We start from the raw sequence: 10,642 nt of genomic DNA, 5'->3' as shown, positions 1-10,642 counted from the left end.
CCGTTCTCTACGGGCTGCAGGAATCCAATGACGGAAGGTAGGTATCCTTCCGCACTGTATTCCTCCGCCACTTAAAAAAAAAAAAAGCCCCTAGTCTCACTTTATGCCATTGCTGCGTGGGAATTTCCCACACAGCAATGGCATAAAGTGAGACTAGGGACTTTTTTTTTTTTAAGTGGCGGAGGAATACAGTGCGGAAGGAAACCTACCTTCCGTCATTGGATTCCTGCAGCCCGTAGAGAACGGCAGCAACAGCTGATGCTGCAGTTCTCTACCCAAGATCGTCGTGGGACACACTCGTGGACTGCTTCGGATCGTGGGTGAGTATTTTTGTGGTTTGTTATGTTAATATTTATTCCATAAAAGACAATGGCTTCGGGGAACAATGTGACAAGTATTGGTAAGTATGTTACTCTATGTTATATGTACTGTATGTCTATGTATGTATTGTATGAATGTATTGTATGTAGTATGTATGTAGTATATATGTGGTATGTATGTAGCATGTAGTATGTATGTAGTATGTATGTAGCATGCATGTAGCATGCAGTATGTATGTAGCATGCATGTAGTATATATGTAGTATGTATGTAGCATGTAGTATGTATGTAGCATGCATGTAGTATATATGTAGTATGTATGTAGTATATATGTGGTATGTATGTAGCATGTAGTATGTATGTAGCATGCAGTATGTATGTAGCATGCATGTAGTATATATGTAGTATGTATGTAGCATATATGTAGTATGTAAGTAGCATGTAGTATGTATGTAGCATGCAGTATGTATGTAGCATGCATGTAGTATATATGTAGTATGTATGTAGCATATATGTAGTATGTATGTAGTATGTATGTAGCATGCATGTAGTATATATGTAGTATGTATGTAGTATGTATGTAGCATGTAGTATATATGTAGCATGCATGTAGTATATATGTAGTATGTATGTAGTATATATGTGGTATGTATGTAGCATGTAGTATGTATGTAGCATGCAGTATGTATGTAGCATGCATGTAGTATATATGTAGTATGTATGTAGCATATATGTAGTATGTATGTAGTATGTATGTAGCATGCATGTAGTATATATGTAGTATGTATGTAGCATATATGTAGTATGTATGTAGCATGTAGTATATATGTAGTATGCATGTTGCATGCATGTAGTATGCATGTTGCATGCATGTAGTATATATGTAGTATGTATGTTGCATGTAGTATATATGTAGTACAGTGGGGCAAAAAAGTATTTAGTCAGTCAGCAATAGTGCAAGTTCCACCACTTAAAAAGATGAGAGGCATCTGTAATTTACATCATAGGTAGACCTCAACTATGGGAGACAAACTGAGAAAAAAAAATCCAGAAAATCACATTGTCTGTTCTTTTTTCCTTTTATTTGCATATTATGGTGGAAAATAAGTATTTGGTCAGAAACAAGCAATCAAGATTTCTGGCTCTCACAGACCTGTAACTTCTTCTTTAAGAGTCTCCTCTTTCCTCCACTCATTACCTGTAGTAATGGCACCTGTTTAAACTTGTTATCAGTATAAAAAGACACCTGTGCACACCCTCAAACAGTCTGACTCCAAACTCCACTAAGGTGAAGACCAAAGAGCTGTCAAAGGACACCAGAAACAAAATTGTAGCCCTGCACCAGGCTGGGAAGACTGAATCTGCAATAGCCAACCAGCTTGGAGTGAAGAAATCAACTGTGGGAGCAATAATTAGAAAATGGAAGACATACAAGACCACTGATAATCTCCCTCGATCTGGTGCTCCACGCAAAATCCCACCCCGTGGGGTCAGAATGATCACAAGAACGGTGAGCAAAAATCCCAGAACCACGCGGGGGGACCTAGTGAATGAACTGCAGAGAGCTGGGACCAATGTAACAAGGCCTACCATAAGTAACACACTACGCCACCATGGACTCAGATCCTGCAGTGCCAGACGTGTCCCACTGCTTAAGCCTGTACATGTCCGGGCCCGTCTGAAGTTTGCTAGAGAGCATTTGGATGATCCAGAGGAGTTTTGGGACAATGTCCTATGGTCTGATGAAACCAAACTGGAACTGTTTGGTAGAAACACAACTTGTCGTGTTTGGAGGAAAAAGAATACTGAGTTGCATCCATCAAACACCATACCTACTGTAAAGCATGGTGGTGGAAACATCATGCTTTGGGGCTGTTTCTCTGCAAAGGGGCCAGGACGACTGATCCGGGTACATGAAAGAATGAATGGGGCCATGTATCGTGAGATTTTGAGTGCAAACCTCCTTCCATCAGCAAGGGCATTGATGATGAAACGTGGCTGGGTCTTTCAACATGACAATGATCCAAAGCACACCGCCAGGGCAACGAAGGAGTGGCTTCGTAAGAAGCATTTCAAGGTCCTGGAGTGGCCTAGCCAGTCTCCAGATCTCAACCCTATAGAAAACCTTTGGAGGGAGTTGAAAGTCCGTGTTGCCAAGCGAAAAGCCAAAAACATCACTGCTCTAGAGGAGATCTGCATGGAGGAATGGGCCAACATACCAACAACAGTGTGTGGCAACCTTGTGAAGACTTACAGAAAACGTTTGACCTCTGTCATTGCCAACAAAGGATATATCACAAAGTATTGAGATGAAATTTTGTTTCTGACCAAATACTTATTTTCCACCATAATATGCAAATAAAAGGAAAAAAAAACAGACAATGTGATTTTCTGGATTTTTTTTTTCTCAGTTTGTCTCCCATAGTTGAGGTCTACCTATGATGTAAATTACAGACGCCTCTCATCTTTTTAAGTGGTGGAACTTGCACTATTGCTGACTGACTAAATACTTTTTTGCCCCACTGTATGTATGTTGCATGTAGTATATATGTAGTATGCATGTTGCATGCATGTAGTATATATGTAGTATGTATGTTGCATGTAGTATATATGTAGTATGTATGTTGCATGTAGTATATATGTAGTATGAATGTAGCATGTATGTAGTATGTAGTATGAATGTAGCATGTATGTAGTATGCATGTTGTATGTATGTAGCATGTAATTTTTAAAAAATTTTTTTTTTTTTTTTTACATTCAACACATTAGCCGGATGATGGGACTACTACTGTCCCATCATTGGCTAATGTGTCAATCACTGTCATGGTAGCAGGCATCGCCCGATGGGACTTGTAGTCCCATCGGACGATGCCTGCACAGACCCCCGAAGCCTGCACAGCCCCCCGGCAGGCCGGCACAGCCCCCCGGAGCCTGCACAGCCCCCCGGCAGGCCGGCACAGCCCCCCGGCAGGCCGGCACAGCCCACCAGAGCCTGCACAGCCCCCCTGGCAGGCCGGCACAGCCCCCCGGCAGGCCGGCACAGACCACCGGAGCCTGCACAGACCCCCTGGCAGGCCGGCACAGCCCCCCGAAAGGCCCGTACAGACCCCAGAGAGGCTGTACAAGGGAAAAACAGGATTTTTCTTATTCCGATACCGGAAGTCCCATAGACTTGAATGGGACTTCCGGTATCGGAATCGGCGATACCGATACTTTTTTTTAAGATCGGCCGATCCATTCCGATCCGATACTTTGAAGTATCGGACGGTATCGCTCAACTCTACTGAAGACTCTTTCCGATAGCACACTAGCAGCAGGGCAAGAGAGCTCCTGTAAGGTATATTGTGCCAATTCAGGCCAGGCGTCCAGTTTAGAGGCCCAATAGTCAAAGGGGAATGACCTGTGAGGGAGAACATCAATATGGGAAGAGAAGTAGTTTGTAACTAAAGTTGACAACTGCTGTCTCCTGTCACTTTCAATCGATGCAGTATTACCAGTAGTGTGAGCGGGACTTGAAAAATCAGTCCACAACATGGTCATAAAACCACTGTCTCCAATGCCACTTCTGATGTGTGCACCACGAACACGTCTTCCATGAGAACCATCACCGCTGCTGTGTGCTGGGAAGGCCTCAAACAAACGGTTTACCAGAGTTGCCTGTTTGTTAGCCAATATTAGGTCAAGGTTCTCCTGTGGCATGATGTTTTGAAATTTGCCTTTATAGCGTGGATCCAGGATGCTGGCCAACCAGTAGTCGTCATCGTTCATCAATTTGGCAATGCGGGGGTCCTTTTTTAGGATCTGCAAGGCATAATCTGACATGTGGGCCAATGTTCCAGGTGTCAATGATGCACTGCGAGTGCTGGGTGGAGGACCACTTTCTGGCAAATCCACATCCCTCCAGTCATGCACAAACCCAATACCAGACCTTGCCACGCCAACATTTTCTCTTGCCCTACGAGAAGCATCCTCCTCCCCTAAATAATCATCCCCATCATCATCCTCCCCCTCTTCCTCAAGTTTGCATGAGCAGATGCATAAGTGGGATGCTCATGCTTATGATGGCGTCGTCTGCGCTTACCAGCCGTGTGCATTCCTCAAAACACTGAAGGACTTTACAGAGGTCTTTCAGCTTCGACCACTGCACACCCGACAACTCCATGTCTGCCCTAAAAGTGCCTGGCCGTGTATCCTCCCACAAGTGCATTACAGCCTGCCTCTGTTCACACAGCCTCTCAACCATGTGCAGGGTGGAGTTCCACCTTGTTGCAATGTCGATAATTAGGCGGTGCTTCTGCATACGACTGGAGTGTATGGGCGACCGGCAGATGTGCGAGCACAGTCTTCGGACCTTCTGGAGCAGACCTGTTAACTCCAGATAATTATTGGGGAAGCACTGCACCACCAGGTTCAAGGTGTGAGCCAGGCATGGTATGTGTCAGAGTTTTGAAAGGGCTATGGCTGCCACAAAATTCCATCCGTTATCACTAACTATCTTGCCTGCGTCAAGATGTAGACTGCCCAGCCATCACTCAGTTTGTCGCTGCAAGTAGTCGGTCAGTACCTCTGCGGTGTGTCTGTTGTCACCCAAACACATCATCTTCAACACAGCCTGCTGACACTTAGCAATAGCTGTTCGACAGAGGGACACCGAGTGTGCAACACTGGCAGCTGTGCATGGAGTGCTTGTGCAACTGCGCTCTGTGGACGAGCTTTCACTTCCGGAGGAGGAGAAAGAGGCGGGTCGAACGCCTACACCCAACTGTTTCCTATACCGTGGGCTAGGCAGCACTGTCCCACCGCCGCTGTCCCCTGTGGACCCTGCATCCACCACATTAACCCAGTGCGCAGTGATGGACACGTAACGGCCCTGGCCATGCCTACTGGACCATGCATCAGTTGTGAGGTGCACCTTTCCACTCACTGATTGCTTGAGTGCATGGACAATGCGGTCTTTCACATGAAGGTGGAGGGCTGTGATGGCTTTGCGAGAAAAGAAGTGCTGACTGGGTAGGTCTGCGTGGTAATGCGTAGGCCATGAGTTCGCAGAAAGCTTCGCTTTCAGCCAACCAGTAGGGCATCATCTCTAACAAGATTAGTTTGGCATTGTGGGCATTCAAACCCTGTGTACGCGGATGAGAGGATGAGTACTTTCTTGTCCTACTCATAGTCTCTGGTAGTGTGAGCTGGACTTGAGAGCTGCATATGGTGGAACTAGCGGTGGACATGGTGGACTGAGAGAGTTGATGATGGTGATGGCGTTGGTGTTCTTTCTGATGGCCTAGATTCAGTCTTTCTTAGCAATAACATTGTGATTCCCTGACTGCTTTGGCCTTGCAGCGACACCTCAACATTTGCTGCTGCTGGTGTGCTAACCGGTGGGCTTACAGTGGGGGAAACAATGTAGCATTGCTGTCTACCTTCATTGCGAGCAGTTGCACATGTGGTACGTGAGGTTTGGTAGTTCGTCCACGCTTGCAAGTGCATGGTGGTTAAATGTCTAAGCATGCAACTGGTATTCAAATTTCTCAGATTTTTCCCTCGGCTAAAGGTCTTTGTGCACTTCTTACAGATAACCTTTGCCTGATCATTAGGATTTTGTTCAAAAAAGTGCCACACTGCACTCTTCCTACTATGGAAGACATTTTGAGGCCTTGCACGCTGTGCTAATTTGACCGTCTGGCCTAGCTGTCCTGCAACTCTTTTGGTTTTTGTAACCCATTTTTGGACTGCTCCGGGCATGCCAGATAACAGCTGTTGCAATGTCGATGCCTGCTGCGGATGCTCCTCCTCCTCTTCTGAGCTATTGGCAGCGGCACCCTCTTTCCCCAATGGATGCCAATCTGGGTCAACAACTGGGTCATCCATCACCTCCTCTTCAATGTCATGTGCACCTTCCTCTGTGTCACCATGTAAGGTGGTATAGTAAGCGGGAAGGGGCACCTGAGTTTCATCAGGGTCAGATTCTGGCTCTGTACACTGCGAGGACAATGTAGTGCTCTGAGTGAAAGTACCAGCAGATAAATCTAGTAGTGGCTGTGCATCAGTGCATTCCATGTCAGATTCTTCTTGGACTGGGTAATTCACGATTTGACTTGATAACCCAGGCATGGTATGTGAAAAGAGCTCCATGGAGTAATCTGTAGTGTGGCCTGCCGCATCCTTTACTTTTGGTAGGGGTGAAGGACATAAGGAAAGGTGTGGTTCCTGACCATGAGCCTTCAATGATGACTCAGTGCTTTTATTTTTTGAAAGTTCAGAAGAGGAGGCGATAGAGCTGGAGGATGTGTCAGTAATGTAAGCCAAAACATGTTCCTGAAGCTCCAGCTTTAAAGCGGTTTACCTACTCCCAGAAAAGGGAGCCTTCGAGGCCTTGTGGAGCCATACGATGATGCAGGCTCAACACCTCCTGCATTAGGTGCTATTGTGCTTTTGCCACTACCAGCAGATCCACCACCACCACCAACACCATCGTTACCAGCTGACAACCCCTGCCCACTTCCACGGCCTCTTCCAACACACTTCCTCATTTTTGGGAAAATGTACCCAAAATACCACCAGCAATATGGTACTGTAAAACACGGTACAAGGTGTATATAGTATTGGGGAGAATTTGAATCTCCCTACAGACTTGAGGACACTGAACTATTATCTCAGGCCCAGATTACACCTCAATATAACAGGCTGAAATTGGATGGTGTATAAAATGTCTATATAGGACTGGGGAGAATTTGAATCTCCCTACAGACTGGAGGACACTGAACTATTATCTCAGGCCCAGTGTAGATTACACCTCAATATAACAGACTGAAATTGGATGGTGTATAAAATGTCTATATAGTACTGGGGAGAATTTGAATCTCCCTAGAGATTTTAGCAAGCTGACAATGAAGCTCTCAGTCCCAAGTATGGCAGCAGGCAGCCTAATAAGCAGGACTGCTGCACACAAAAGTGTGGAAAAATGAACGCTTGGTAACTGGGCAAAAAAGAGGATGAAAAGTATTTTTGCTTTTAAAAAAGCAGTTTGCACAGCAGTGTGAAAACAGCAATACAGCTATCAGGGAGCCTTATAAGGCAGCCTAATAACCAACAGAGCTGATGCATCAAAATATAGCCTCCCCTTGCACTGCACACTAACTGGGGCGTTGTACAGGCAAAATCGCTAACAGCAGAAGCAGTTTTTTGTATCTTCTTCCCTGCCTAACGCTCTCCCTACAGAATCATCATCAGCAGCTCTCCCTATTCTGAGATCGGCAGAAGTAAGATGGCGGTCGGCGTGCACGCCCTTTCATTGCCCCTGTGACACCACACAAAGCAAGCCAATCACTTGCATGCCCTTCTCAAAGATGGTCGTGACCGCTGCCTATGTCATCGCGTTGCCCACAGTGTGCATCCTCCATCATTGGCTGAAAAAGGGCGCTGAAGCATTATTTGAAACGCGACTTTGGCGCCATGGTCGCTGACCTCGTGGCCGACCTCACGCTATGGTCGGGTTGCGTTTCATGAAACCCTACTTTTGCGAAAGTCGGCGACTTTTGAAATTGACCGACCCGTTTTGCTCAACTCTAGTTGCAACGATATCATTTACAATATCGTTGCGTGTAACGGGGCCTGGTCTCCCCAACATTTTAAGGTTCTGTGATAGTTCTCACTGATTGACTATGCTAGACTAGAGTTGAGCGAAACGGGTTGGTCAATTTCAAAAGTCAAAAGTGGCATACTGCATCGATTGAAAGTGACAGGAGACAGCAGTTGTCAACTATGGTTACAAACTACTTCTCATCCCATATCGATGTTCTCCCTCACAGGTCATTCCCCTTTGACTATTGGGCCTCTAAACTGGATGCCTGGCCTGAATGGGCACAATATGCCTTACAGGAGCTCGCTTGCCCTGCTGCTAGTGTGCTATCGGAAAGAGTCTTCAGTGCTGCTGGCACAATCCTGACAGAAAAAAGGACCCGTTTGTCAACCCAAAATGTTGATGATCTAACCTTCATTAAAATGAACCATGCATGGGTTTCAAAGGATTTTGTCCCACCTTCCCCTGATGACACATAGGTTGCCAGAAAAATGGCTCGCTTTTGTCCTCCTCTTCCTCGGACTTCTCCAATTCCTCCATTTGCAGCTGCTGAATGTCCAACATCAAAATATGCCATTTTTTAAATCTCCCTAACTGGTCTGCCCCCCCCATGGCCGGGGTCACCACCTAGCGCACGCAACCGTGCGAGTGCCATTGCCCTGGACAGGTGGGTGGGCCGACTCTTGGGCGCCGGCACTGGCACAGGGTCCCTCATAGTGCAATCAAGTGTCTCTGATGGTGGGGGTGCACACCCGCCGTCAGACACAACTACGTACTATGAGGGGCCCAGTGCCAGTACCAACGCCCATGAGTGGGCCCCCCTTGCTTGGGCAGGGCCCCAGCTTTGCAATATTTACCTCTCCCTGCTCCTCGGCTGTGTAGTCTGGGCTGTCAAATCCTTCCCTGGGACTGCCACTACAAATTTGGTGAACTGATAGATGATGGTTAAGACGTAGCTATGCCCTGTCCTGCTGTCCGGGCTCTAGCTTCAGATGATCAATGGCTTACATTTCTTATGGACTTCGACTCACAATGAGATGCAGTGGTGGTTTATCATCAGTTTTCACAGTTTTCCTACTCACATACATGTGACATTCCTGCCCACATTTTTAAATGTGCCCTCTCATGCCAATCTAATAGAATCGCCCATAGCCTGTGGCTTCTGTCTTTTGCACTTCAAAGTTACCTGACAGATCATGATAGGCAGTGAGGACCATGTCTACATCTCTCCCTGTGATCAAAATTTGATGGAGATGAGTAATGGTGATGGGATCAATGGTACTGCGATACAGCAACCCTTTCTTCACAAAGAACAGTTTTCGCTGTCTCCACACACAAAGTAATTGAGGGTCAGCATAGCCTCTGAGAATTCTCCAGGGAGTTTTTCCCGTGATTAGTAATTGCTAAATTTCTGCAATCACTCGACTTTATGTCTGTACTTTTATCCATCTTGTTTCCTCTTGTGGAGAGTCTGGACGGTCTTACTGAGACAGAAATATATATGAAGATTTAAAAATACCCCAACAGTGTATACTGGTGTACGCTTCAAAATAATTTCCTTTTTTCTACTTTTTAGATTGTTGTCTAATCCATACTGAGGCTGTGAGTGTCTTTGTCATACTCCGGAAATAAACATGAAGATTTTAAATGTTTAAACTATGCTATATATACCTGTTATCCGGTGATACTGTACCCTTTCTCAACTTTCTGCAATATTGTCGAATCCATACTGTACCTGAAACCGTCTGAGTCTGCCTCCTGATTACAGATGAGTGGTGTTTGAGTGGAACTGTTGGCCAAGTTCAAATTCTAGTTGTTTTGGGCGGTGTTAGATCCGTTCGTCGAACTACAAGACTGATTAAAATTTGGCTGTTCGAGTTTACGTTCGAGAACGTTTCGTTAAACAAAAGCGTATCTTTTTTCACATTAATAATGGTTTTCAATGATAATAGACAGTTTTAGGGCATAGTAGCGGTGTCTGGTAGCCGGCGGTGTAGTACACCTGTGAAGGAGCTACACCGTGTGTGTTCCTAATAATTTTTTACAGCATATTGTCCTGAAAATCATTTTGGGCTTGGTAACTGTGTCTGCTACTCAGAAGAGGAGCCCACCCATGAACCGAGCTATGCCGCCTGTTTACGAAAGAACCAGTTTTTGACTGCATTTACACCATTTAATACTTTGGGCCTAATAACTGTGTATGCTACTCAGCAGAGTTGGCCACCCGTGAACCAAGCTATGCCGCCTGTTTATGTAAGAAATGTGTGCTACTCAGCAGAGGAGCCCAGCTATTAAGCAAGCTACAGCACCTGTGGCTTGGACACTTAAATTTTTCACATTCTTTCTCTGATGCCGTTTAGGCCTAATTCCAGAATTACGGTTGACCTGCACTTACTGGGAAATGCTTGTTCTCGGGGTAGAATTGTAATTCCAGATCCCCATCACTAATGAGGTTCAGCGTGTTATCCGCACCTGTAAGCGATACGCGCTGGTCCTTTCATTGTAGCACGCATTCAACCCCGGACATGTAAGGGCATGACAGACCTGTTATTGGCTGATCTTGCGTGCCAGAGCCTCGCGTGTCCCTCGTTCGTTAACGGAATTAGGCTTGCAATCTGTGCAGCTTTTTTGTGGATGGCATGGTTGAGGTTGCCCGTGTTGAGTCCAATTAAGCCGCAGGCTCCACTCCTGGTGGTGCCCTTCTGGACATTCCTTTAAGGTTTAGCATTGCAACCATACTGCC

This window comes from Dendrobates tinctorius, unplaced genomic scaffold (assembly GCF_039654945.1).
Source record: "Dendrobates tinctorius isolate UK_male_01 unplaced genomic scaffold, ASM3965494v1 ptg000047l, whole genome shotgun sequence".
Taxonomy (NCBI): domain Eukaryota; kingdom Metazoa; phylum Chordata; class Amphibia; order Anura; family Dendrobatidae; genus Dendrobates; species Dendrobates tinctorius.
This window is presented reverse-complemented; position numbering follows the sequence as displayed.